Source organism: Ovis aries, chromosome X, assembly GCF_016772045.2.
Source record: "Ovis aries strain OAR_USU_Benz2616 breed Rambouillet chromosome X, ARS-UI_Ramb_v3.0, whole genome shotgun sequence".
Classification (NCBI taxonomy): Eukaryota; Metazoa; Chordata; class Mammalia; order Artiodactyla; family Bovidae; genus Ovis; species Ovis aries.
The window spans coordinates 140,894,146-140,906,752 of record NC_056080.1 but is presented as its reverse complement, the minus strand read 5'-3'; positions in this window follow the sequence as shown (position 1 = coordinate 140,906,752).

Here is a 12,607-nt window from a genome sequence, read left to right as displayed (position 1 = left end):
ATTGGAAAAGAAGAAGTAAAACTGTCACTGTTTGCAGATGACATGATCCTCTACATGGAAAACCCTAAAGACTCCACCAGAAAATTACTAGAGCTCATCAATGAATATAGTAAAGTTGCAGGATATAAAATCAACACACAGAAATCCCTTGCATTCCTATACACGAATAATGAGAAAGTAGAAAAGAAATTAAGGAAACAATTCCATTCACCATTGCAACAAAAAGAATAAAATACTTAGGAATATATCTACCTAAAGCGTCTTTTAATTTCATGGCTGCAGTCACCATCTGTAAGCTTCACCAAAATGAATATTCTTATAACTGTTTTTGCTCACTATTATATCCTTGAGCTAAATTTCTTGAAGATTTGCCACATGAAAGAACATGCACATTTTAAAGGTTTTTATTAAATATTGCCAAATCATACTCCTGAAAATCTGTACCATTATACCTTCCCACTTGCAGCTTGTGGTCAGGTATTTTCTTCACATTTTGGAATGATGATGGAAAATTTTAAATTTTACTTTGCCAAGAAAACAGGTAAATAGCAGTATCTTATTTTAATGTTCATCTTTTTTATTAGTAGTATAGCAGACCATTTTTCATATATATTATCCAAAAGACTAACCTATAAAAATATTCTTTTGAATTACTTATTCATTTCCTTTCCAAATAATTTTCTCCTAAGATTTTCATTCCTCTTATACATTACCTTATAAATGGTGTTAGTGTGGTTTTAAATAGGAATTATCAAGACAGACTCTAAAATTGGATGAGAAATGTCAGCCTGTGTTCTCTCTCCTATTTTCCTTTAGGTACAAGGTACCGTTAGGAAAGTTATCACAAATCAGGTTGCTAGATAAAGAAGAAAAGCTAAATAAAAGCTCTTAGACATCAACAAATTCTGGTATTTTTAAAAAAATCATTTAATACATTTTTGGTAGATGAGAATTTGTTAATCTGCCCTGAGTAACAAAACTTTGACTCAACTGCACTTCACAATACACAAATACTTTTTGTGTACTAAAAAGGATGATAACATTAGGATAGAGATTTAAGCCATATTTAATATGAAATAAATGTTTCTGCAATAAATATTCTTTTTCACATATAAACATAGTAATTGAGGTAAGCCATTTGTGAGCTCTTGCTTCCTTGTGAAATCACTAATAATTATACTAATGGGAATATTTAATAACATGAGCTAAACAAACCTAAACACAACATTTCAAAAGATCTAACTTATTTCCAAAACAGTTGTGCAGAAAATCAACTGGGTATTTCCCTAAACTAGAGAAATTTTATGATACTTTCCCATGTTCTGCTTAGAGACTGATCATTTAGTAAAGTTGCAGTTGCAAAAAGTCGATCCATTTCCGTAAAGCCTCATCATCTATACAGATTTTTTGAAAATACCTATGCTCTTTTGCTAGCCCTTCAGCATAATTAAATGCAGCTGTAGTCTTCATGTAAAGGAATTTCTAACAATTAATTGGAAACCTGCTGAAAGTAATTATGCTGTGAAAATTCAACTTTTCCAATATTCAAAAGTATATTACGCTTGTTGAAATGTTTTCCTAGCACCCTGAACCTAGTCAAAAATAATGAAAAAATGTTTAAGCTATATATTTGTTTTGGTGCATTTTTAAATTTGTTTTTCAATCCAGAGACTGATGAATTCTATTATAACTTGAATTACACCTAAATAATTATAAGTAATGCATCATATTCCCATATTTTTACTGGATTAAAAGGGATGTTTTCCCTTAAAGCAAGACAGGCTGGTGCGAGTTAATACCAATTTCAACAGCTTTACAGCTGATATTTTATGTGAAGCTGTATATAGTTGTGACAGTTTAAAGAAATCATTACAAGAAAAATTTTTACTTTCCTCACATTTCATTTCTTACACAGTGCAATGCAAATGTTTTAAGTGATGCCATCTGCTACTTCTTGTGTTCTCTTAAACTTCTGCAAGAAGTTCTTATAAATGAATTTCCTGACCAAAAGAACATTTTTAGAAACCATGGCCAAATAAATAAATAAATAAATAAATAAAAATCACTGATCTGACTTCTATGTTCCCAGTTAATATCCTGGTCAAACCTAAGAGGAGGTTATGGGGAAAACAGTTCACACTGGTGATGGTTTGTAAACCACTATCTTGCACATAAATGCATGTCTGGGTTCTGGGAATGGTCCAGATGTATTCAACATTACCAAAGAAAAGGATTTGTCATAGACTTTTAATTAGAAAACAAACTGGGTAGAGTCCTGACTCCTTGGAGGAATGGATAAAAATTCAAATCACCTTCAAGGACTGTAGACATAGGGAGTAAGGAAGTATGCAGGCAGGTTGGTGTTTACCAGGAATTAGTTCAGAGCTAGTGACTTAGGGAGGAAAAATTCAAGAAAGAACAGTAGTGGTTATATGAAATCCATGAAAGAAAGAGGATTTTCTTCCTTGAAGACAGATAAACCTAAATAAGTTAATATCAACTCTAACATCTTTAACATCATGATATATTACCTGGAGTTATCAAGTAAAACTCAATTATCCTAAATATAGCAATAAATTCTTATTTGAGTGGTCACTGCATATCAAACACTCTAAAAGCACTTGATAAACAATATATCATGTAAACATTACAATAATTCTATGAGTAGTCAGATAACAAGCTTCCCAGATGACTCAGTAATAAAGCCTGCCAAAGCACAAGGAACAGGAGATGTGAGTTGGATCCCCAGGTCAGGAAGATACCCTGGAGAAGGAAATGGCAACTCACTTCAGTATTTCTGCCTGAGGAATTCCACGGACAGAGGAGTCTGGCAGGCTATAGTCTATGGGGTCGCAAAGAGTCAGACACGACTGAGTGACTGAGCACACACACACACACACATACACATACATTCAGATAAATAGGCCCATTTTAGAGATAGGAAAAACAAGGATTAGAGAGGCTTCGTAACTTGCAAAAGGTCACACAGCAATAAGTGACAAAAGTGGGAGTCAATACTAAGACTAATAGACTTCAAATATGAGCTTTCATCCTCTATATTGCCCAATTCCTGTAAATGTCCCTTGGGTGCTGCTCAAGGATGCTTAGGAGTAAACCACATTTTCAGCTTTTTTTCCCCTTCTTACACCTACTGATTGTTAGACTCTTGCAGTTCAGTTCACTTCAGTCGCACAGTCGTGTTTGCAACCCCATGAATTGCATCACGCCAGGCCTCCCTGTCCATCACCAACTCCCAGAGTTCACTCAAATTCACGTCCATTGAGTCAGTGATGCCATCCAGCCATCTCATCCTCTGTTGTCCCCTTCTCCTACTGCCCTCAATCCCTCCCAACATCAGAGTCTTTTCCAATGAATCAACTCTTTGCATGAGGTGGCCAAAGTATAGGAGTTTCAGCTTTAGCATCATTCCTTCCAAAGAACACCCAGGACTGATGTATAGAATGGTCTGGTTGGATCTCCTTGCAAACCAAGGGACTCTCAAGAGTCTTCTCCAACACCACGGTTCAAAAGCATCAATTCTTCGGCACTCAGCTTTCTTCACAGTCCAACTCTTACACCCACACATGACTACTGGAAAAATCATAGCCTTGACTAGATGGACGTTTGTTGGCAAAGCAATGTCTCTGCTTTTGAATATGCTATCTAGGTTGATCATACTTTTCCTTCCAAGGAGTAAGCGTCTTTTAATTTCATGGCTGCAGTGACCATCTGCAGCAATTTTGGAGCCCAGAAAAATGAAGTCTGACACTGTTTCCCCATCTATTTGCCATGAAGTGATAGGACCAGATGCCATGATCTTCGTTTTCTGAATGTTGAGCTTTAAGCCAAAGTTTTCACTCTCCATTTTCACTTTCATCAAGAGGCTTTTTAGTTCCTCTTCACTTTCTGCCATAAGGGTGGTGCCATCTGCATATCTGAGGTTATTGATATTTCTCCAGGCAATCTTGATTCCACCTTGTGCTTCTTCCAGCCCAGTGTTTCTCATGATGTACTCTGCATATAAGTTAATACGCAGGGTGACAATATACAGCCTTGACGTACTCCTTTTCCTATTTGGAACCAGTCTGTTGTTCCATGTCCAGTTCTAACTGTTGCTTCCTGACTTACATACAGGTTTCTCAAGAGGCAGGTCAGGTAATCACGGAATGATTAAAAATACAAGCAGTTGAAAAGGTAGAATAAATCTTTAGTAGTAATGGATCACTATATATTTAATTGAAATAGAAACTTACTAAGTCGTTCTCATCATACTTATGTGTATGATAAATACGACCTAGGGGCTTATCATTACCCAGTGGTCTCACTAAGTTACAAAATTTGATAAGATTTCTCATACATGGGTGACAAATGGATTCAGGGGACACTACTGCTGGGGAAGTGGAAAGGCATCCCCTTTTCTTCCAGGTTGTACTTATTTCTTCTCTGCTGCTTCCCTTGGGCCTTATCTACTCCTAAGTATGGACAAAGAAGGTGCTTCTCTAGGTGGTATAGCATGGTAGACAGGCGGAATAATAGAGCAGTTTAGAACATGGACTAGAACCAGATTCCCAAATTTAAAGCCTGACTTTGTCACTTACTGATTGTATGAGCTTAGACAAGTTACTTAATCTCTCTATACGTCAGTCTCCCCATTTGTTAAATAAAAGCAATAATTTACCTAATTAATAACATTGTAAGAAAAATTCAGTTCAGTACAGTTGCTCAGTCATGTCTGACTCTTTGTGACTCCATGGACTGCAGCACGCCAGGCTTCCCTGTCCATTGCAAACTCCCAGGGCTTGATCAAACTCATGTCTATCGATTTGGTGATGTCATCCAACCATCTCAGCCTCTGTCATCCCTTCTCCCACCTTCAATCTTTCCCAGCCTCAGGGTCTTTTCCAGTGAGTCAGTTCTTTGCATCAGGTGGCCAAAGTACTGAAGCTTCAGCTTCAGCATCAGTCCTTTCAATGAATATTCAGGGCTGATTTCATTTAGGACTGACTGGTTTGATTTCCTTGCAGTCCAGGGGACTCTCAAGAGTCTTTTCCAACACCACAGTTCAAAAGCATCAATTCTTTGGTGTTCAGCCCTCAGCTTTCTTTAGAGTTCAACTCTCACATCCGTACATGACTACTGGAAAAACCATAGCTTTGAGTAGATGGAACTTGTTGGCAAAGTAATGTCTCTGCTTGTTAATATGCTGTCTAGGTTGGCCATAGCTTTTCTTCCAAGGAGCAAGAGTCCTTTAATTTCATGGCTGAAGTCACTGTCTGCCATGATTTTGGGGCCCCCCAAAATAAAGTCTCTCATTATTTCCATTGTTTCCCCATTTATTTGCCACAACGTGATGGGACCAGATGCCATGATCTTAGTTTTCTGAATGTTGAGGTTTAAGCTAAGTTTTTCACTCTCATTTTTCATTTTTATCAAGAGGCTCTTTAGTTCTTTGTTTTCTGCCATAAGGGTGCTGTCATCTGCATATCTGAGGTTATTGGTATTTCTCCTGGCAATCTTGATTCCAGCTTGTGCTTCCTCCATCCTGGCGTTTCTCATGATGTACACTGCATATAAGTTAAATAAACAGGGTGACAATATACAGCTTTGATGTACTACTTTTCCGATTTGGAACCAGTCTGTTGTTCCATGTCCAGTTCTAACTACTGCTTTTTGACCTGCATACAGATTTCTCAGGAGGCAGGTAAGGTGGTCTGGTATTCCCATCTCTTTAAGGATTTTCCACAGTGCTGTGATCCACACAGTCAAAGGCTTTGGCGTAGTCAATAAAGCAGAAGTAGATGTTTTTCTGGAACTCTCTTGCTTTTTTGATGATCCAATGGATGTGTAATAAAGATTAATAAAGATTACACAAATAATAACATGTATACTCCTAGTGTACAGTAAGCACTGCATAAACATTTTCTGTAAGGAGATAAAACCAATCAATCCTAAAGGAGATCAACCCTGAATATTCACTGAAAGTACTGATGCTGAAGCTCCATACTTTGGCCACTTGATGTGAAGAGCTGACTCAGAAAAGATCATGATGCTGAGAAAGATTGAAGGCAGAAGGGGATGACAGAGGATGAGATGGTTGGATGGCATCACCATCTCAATGGACATGAGTTTGAGCAAGTGTCAGGAGATGGTGAAGGACTGAAAAGACTGGCATGCTGCAGTTCATGGGGTCACAGAGTCAGACGTGACTGAGCTACTGAACAACAAGAATTAAACTTTCAGAATTTGGGAAGAAGGACCTTTTAATTATTCCTTTTGTCCCTATGGGAGGTTCTTGCCACTGGCAGTCCTGTTTCCTTTCCACTTGTTTTTATTCTCCTATGGTGGTTGTGGTGGTTTAGTTACTAAGTAGTGTCTGACTCTTTGTGACCCCATGGACTGTAGCCTGCCAGGCTCCTTGTCCATGGGGTTCCCCAGGCAAGAATACTGGAGTGGGTTGCTATTTCCTTCTCCAGGGGATCTTCCCCACCCAGGGAACAAACCTGCATCTCCTGCATTGCAGGCAGATTCTTTACAGACTGAGCCACCAGAGAAACCCTTATTCTCCTATAAAGAGTCATAAATCAGTGATTAACATGCTGGAATACTATTCGGCAATAAAAAGAATAGCTTATTGATACAGGTACAAATTCTACGGATTGTAAGGTTATTTAGCTTAGCGAAAATATGTCATCCTCAAAAGGTTACATGCTATATCAATCTATTCATGTAACAATCTGTATAATTTTTTCATTTCAAAATTGAGAACAAAGTAATAGTTTTCAGAATTTAGGGGCAAGAGGAATAGTTTTGAATTTTGATTTTAGTAGTAGTTCCATGAATCTATACATGTGATAAAATGACAAGGAACTACACACAAATACACATTCACACTCATACACACACAGAGAGAGGAATGCATGTAAAATCTATCAAAATCTGAATGACATCTGTAGACAATCCAATGTTAATTTCCTGGCTTGGGTATTTAGTCATGTAAGATGTTATCATTAGTTGCAGCTGGGTGAAGGGTATACAGGAATTTTCTGTACTATTTTTGCAACTTTCTGTGAGTCATTAATTATCTCAAAATAAACTTTTTAAGTGCTGATTAAGGATGCTTTTCCTAGTAGATAAAGCTGGGCTAATTTCCTTATTTGTCCAAGGCCAAATTCACCAGACTGGTATTTCAGAACACTATAAGTTAGGACAATTGTTAATAGCTGTGCTGCAGAAAAGCTTTCTGAGGTCAATACATTTAGGGAACATGACATACCCCATCCCCTCTTGGAGAGTCCCTTCTACATTGCTCTGTTGTTTTCAATCCTTCCTGTGGACCAGAATTATCCAAATAAAAATTAAAGGCAGAAATGATCTTTAAATCAAAGAAATCATCACAATCCTTAGCCACACACTAGAAATAATATCTTCCACTTACAATGAAATTTAAACAAAAATATTGTATGACTCTGAGCTAACGCTTGCTTTTCCCTTAAGTGTTCAAGCTGTGAATATCTGATTTAGGCCTGTGACAGACATTGAAAGCAGCAAGAAATGGCCTATTAGGAAAATAGCTTCATAAGATAGAACAAAAAGGGAGCTGGAGTTAAGGAGAAATTATACCAACACATCATCTTCATTTTCAGAAGGCAGCTGGAGACTGCTTCAATATGAGGAGGCAGATAAGCAACAGATAACGAAAGATGCCAGCCAGTCTGTTGAGCAGAAATTAACGAGAAGATTGCCACAGAATACCTCTAAAGCAGGCATTTCACTGAGTCATGCTGACCTACTCAATCCAAAGCTGGCACTAGTGAGGGCTGAGAAAGTAGAGAATACACTAACCTGAAGATAGAAATGGCCTCCAGCAGAAAATGAATACAGCAATTCAGAAAGAGAATGAGACAAACCTGAATTGAAGTTTCTGTCATGCACAGGCTCATTCCTCCTACCACTTCACACATCAGCAAACGCTTGCTCCCATTCAAAGCTGGAAATAAAAGGGACAATGCCTAAGCACAGATGATTTTAAAACATGAAGCAGAACAGCATAAGCAAAAAGTAGATGAAGGAAGAAGAAACTGAAGAACAGGCTTTGAATATTCTTTAAAAGCCTCTTTAACAGGTAAACTCTACAGTTCTACTGAAGGATATTAAACACAGTTTGTCCTTGGATAAGAAGACAATAATATGCTACTCCTGATTCTCTGTAAATGAAATCATAAAATAATAATCAAAATATCAATAGGCCTTAGGGAGGGAGCCTGAAAAAAACTGATATTACAGTTCATCTCAGAAAATAAATAGATGAAAATATCCCTCCAAAATCTTAAAAACAAGTTTTATAAGGACCTTTCTTACCAAATAATAAAATGTATATGAGAAATTTGTTTTAGAAGATTTATACTGGCACAAGAATAACACTACTAAACAGAACAGTCCAGTTCAGTTCAGTTCAGTCACTTGTCGTGTCCGACTCTTTGCGCCCCCATGAATCGCAGCACGCCAGGCCTCCCTGTCCATCACCAACTCCCGGAGTTCACTCAGATTCACGTTCGAGTCAGTGATGCCATCCAGCCATCTCATCCTCTGTCATCCCCTTCTCCTCCTGCCCCCAATCCCTCCCAGCATCAAAGTCTTTTCCAATGAGTCAACTCTTCGCATGAGGTAGCCAAAGTACTGGAGTTTCAGCTTTAGCATCATTCCTTCCAAAGAAATCCCAGAAATTGGTACAAACACATAAGGGAATGGATTACATAATAAAGGCAGGAATTAATTACATTGGATATTCAATATTCAATAATGGTGTCAAAACAAGTGATTAGTTGTGTAGAAAGACAAAAAGTCATATAGCTACCTAAATTCTTGCTTGGGCTTGTGCTTACTCATTCAGTTGTGTCCAGTTCTTTGCAACTGCAACACTTTCCCTTAATTCAAAGACAGTTCTTAAAATTACCAATCAATTAGAAAAATTTGCTCTTAAAACTATACCCTTGTAACAGAGTTTGGGATTTCACTTTGTCCACTCCTGGCATGTCACTGTTTGTTATCAGAGCAAAAAACAAACAAACAAACAAACAAAAAACCAAGATTCTTCAAGTCAGACTCAGTGCACTACAATTATCTACAAAAGCACAGGGATAGAGAGGGAGGAAAAATGGCTAAGAGTAGATTTAAGAATCAAAAAAGAAAGAAAGAAAGAAAGAAAACTCCCCAAATAATGATAGCCTGAGTTTTTATAGTTTTGGGGAAGAGATATGGAACATGGTGGTTAAAAGTATTAGATCTGGAGCCAAAACCTATGGTACATCCATAAAATGGAATATTCTTCATCAACAAATAGAAATGAGCTATGAAAAGACATCAATGAATGATAGATGCATACTGATAAATCAAAAAAAGCTAATCTGAAAGGGTTACATACACTATAATTCCATTAATATGACACTCTGGGAAAGGCAAAACTAAAAAGATAGTTAAAAGCACAGTGGTTGCCATGGGCTGGAGGGTGTAGTTAAATAGGCAAAGAATCTAGATTTTCTTTACATTTGTTAAAACCAATAGAACTTAACGACACAAAGAATAATGTATACAAATCTTTATATATGTAAATAAAGTAAAACATTTAAGAAGTTGTTGGATCCCAAGATGAAATGATAACTGTAACAAGAATCTAACTGTATTACAACTATATGAAATAATTTCAATGAAGGTGGTGGTGGAAAAATGTTCTAACGTAGGTGACCTTGGAAATTTAGACAAAAAATAATAATAATAAAGCAAAAAGGAACCATAGTCCTCTTTTGGGTAAAGTATTTCTCATGGAGAACTGGTTAACAATTTTGAAACCATTCACTTCAAATATATAGTGGGAAGAACAATTATGTAAAAGGATAGCAGATAGTCAAATCCATGTTTCTCACTGTTGGAGTGGTATGTTAGAAACAAGAGGGGAAGGCTAGATTAACATATATTAATCCATGTGTTAACAGATTAGAGTTGGAGGCATCAGTATGAATTCATGAGTACCTAAATATAGAAATGAGTAGTTAAATATAGAAATATAAGTATAGGCATATGTTAATACATATACATATATTACCTTGTGCTCTCAGTTGAAATGGATTAGAAGCAAGAAAACCTATGGAACAAGCATACCCAGCTTCCAATGTTGTCTCCAATAAAAGGAACCATGATCTTTGCAGAAATGGTTGGTTTTTAGGACCAGGGCAGAAATAAAAAAAGCAAACCTGGAGCATCTTATAGTCCCAGAAAATAAGAAAGTGATAAAAAAAAAAAAAAGATGGATCTATCAAAGCGACACAGGATCCAACTGAAAGAGCTCCCAATGGTCAGAGTGGAATTATGTTGTATTCAACAACATACCCAAGGCTTAAATTTTATATGAAAAGATGAGACACAATAAAATTATTGTGGAAAAGTCAGACATAGCTGGTGCATCAAATACATACAAGGAAATTCTATATGCTTGTAAAAGGGCATTAGGTAAAAATGAAGGCAATATGAATAAAATATTAATATATATTTAGTTAATAATTATGTATCATGTTCTTTATTAATTGTGAAAAACACACCATACTGCCATAATATTTGAATAGCAAATGAAACTAAATGTGGGATATTTGTAAACTCTGTGCTATCTTAACAATTTGTATATAAAGCTTAATTTTCCTGAAAAAAAAAAAGAAAAAAGATTCTCCTAACCTAAATGCCCATAAGAAACTGATGAAACACATTATGATATATTATGTTAAGCAGAATGAAGTTTACATGCTCTGATTGAGAAAGGGTTCCAAAATATATCAAATGAAAAGTTAAAGGGATAGCAGTACATTAATAAAAATGATAAAAATATTTTCATGTGAAATGTGGTTATCTTTGAAGATAGGATTGTTTAAAATATTTTTTATACTTTTCAGTATATTTTCCATATTTTCTGTAATGAATGTATTTTATAATCAAGATATAATAATAAAGTGATAACTTACAGTGAAGTATACTGCAAAAATATACTTAATACCCATAGTTTACATAACTTATGTCTAAAAGATGAGAAAACCGCTTGCCAACACTTTTACTAGCAACACAGAAGGAAATAATATCTCCATTATGTTTATTTTTTCTTTGGAAATACCTCTGTTATGCAAAATTTAAAAACATAAATAATTTAGAAGTGGAATTAATGTGTTATTAAAATTCATAACTCTATGCTTACTTTAAGTCAGTGATAATAATGTACTATATGTAAAGTACTATAGCATAATAAATAATTTATAATTTATAGAACAATAATAAGATACATCTGGTCGAAGTTGATTTAAACTCTTTGTAACTCTGAGGAGCAGACATCACACATGTAAACTGGCTCTGTAAAGTACTTTTTTTTCCTCAAGTAAATATTAGCTTCAGTGGAGTTCTGATAATTTTCCCAGTTACACTCTAAAAGGGCATCATAAGGACTAAACTATATAGAGGCTTTACAGAATGTGTTGTGTTCTACATCTCTTGTAAAGAAGTGTATTTCTAAACGCTGTGTTACAATACTTAAATTTTTCATTTTTAAATTTGAAAGACACTTACAAAAAAAACACAAAACATAAAATTTGAATGCATGTGTATTGGAGTTATTATACTGCAGGTTGTCCTAATCCTCGTGAACACCTAATCAAGTGAGGATTTATCCTTTTTTCCAAAGCGGCCAATTCCTTTTTAAACTCAGCTTCTATCTCATCAATTAACCCCTGAAGCTCTTTGAGGTCTAGGACACCTATACCGTTAGACCCAGTCAGAATGGGGGCATTTGCATCATTTGACTATCTGTGTAGTCTCTTTCTTAACTCCTTTCTTCCCTGACCTCTTCAGGAGCCCCTGCTGCTGTTTAGGAAAGCCCTTCCATTATCTACGTTTGCCATGTTAAAGGGAAAGAACAAACTTTTAGAGTGACGACCTGGACCCTCAAGGCCAAATTCAGGTTGCTAAAAACTCTCAAAGGAGAAGGCGGGGATGACTGCAGCAGCGGAGGAGGTGAAGACCTTTAGGTCAGGCTGGGGGAAGAAAGGAAACGGCTGGCCTCATCCTTAAGCACTGCCAAAGGAAACAGCACACTAGTAAGAAAGCACTGAGGAAGACCCCATAAAACAAGCAATCATTTGCTTCCTGATTTTGTATAAATCATAACCTAAATATCCAAACATGCATGACTGGTTAAACATATATTTCATGGGTTGGGACATTTTTACATTTATAGACACGAAGGGGCTTCACAGTGGCTCAGGTGTAAAGAATCTTCCTGCAATGCAGGAGACACCAGTTCAATCCCTGGGTTGGGAAGATCGCTTGGAGGGCATGGCAACCCACTCCAGTATTCTTGCCTGGGAAATCCCATGGACAGAGGAGCCTGGCAGGCTATGCTCTGTGGGGTCGCAAAGAGTCAGACACAACTGAAACGGCTGAGCACACAACAAACACATAGACATGAGGGGCCACTGTTAAGCAGGGATAAATGCATGATACTAAACTATATATGGTGGGATCTGGGAAGACTATTGGGTAATTTCATGGCAAGAGACCCTGAAATTCGCAAATCCTG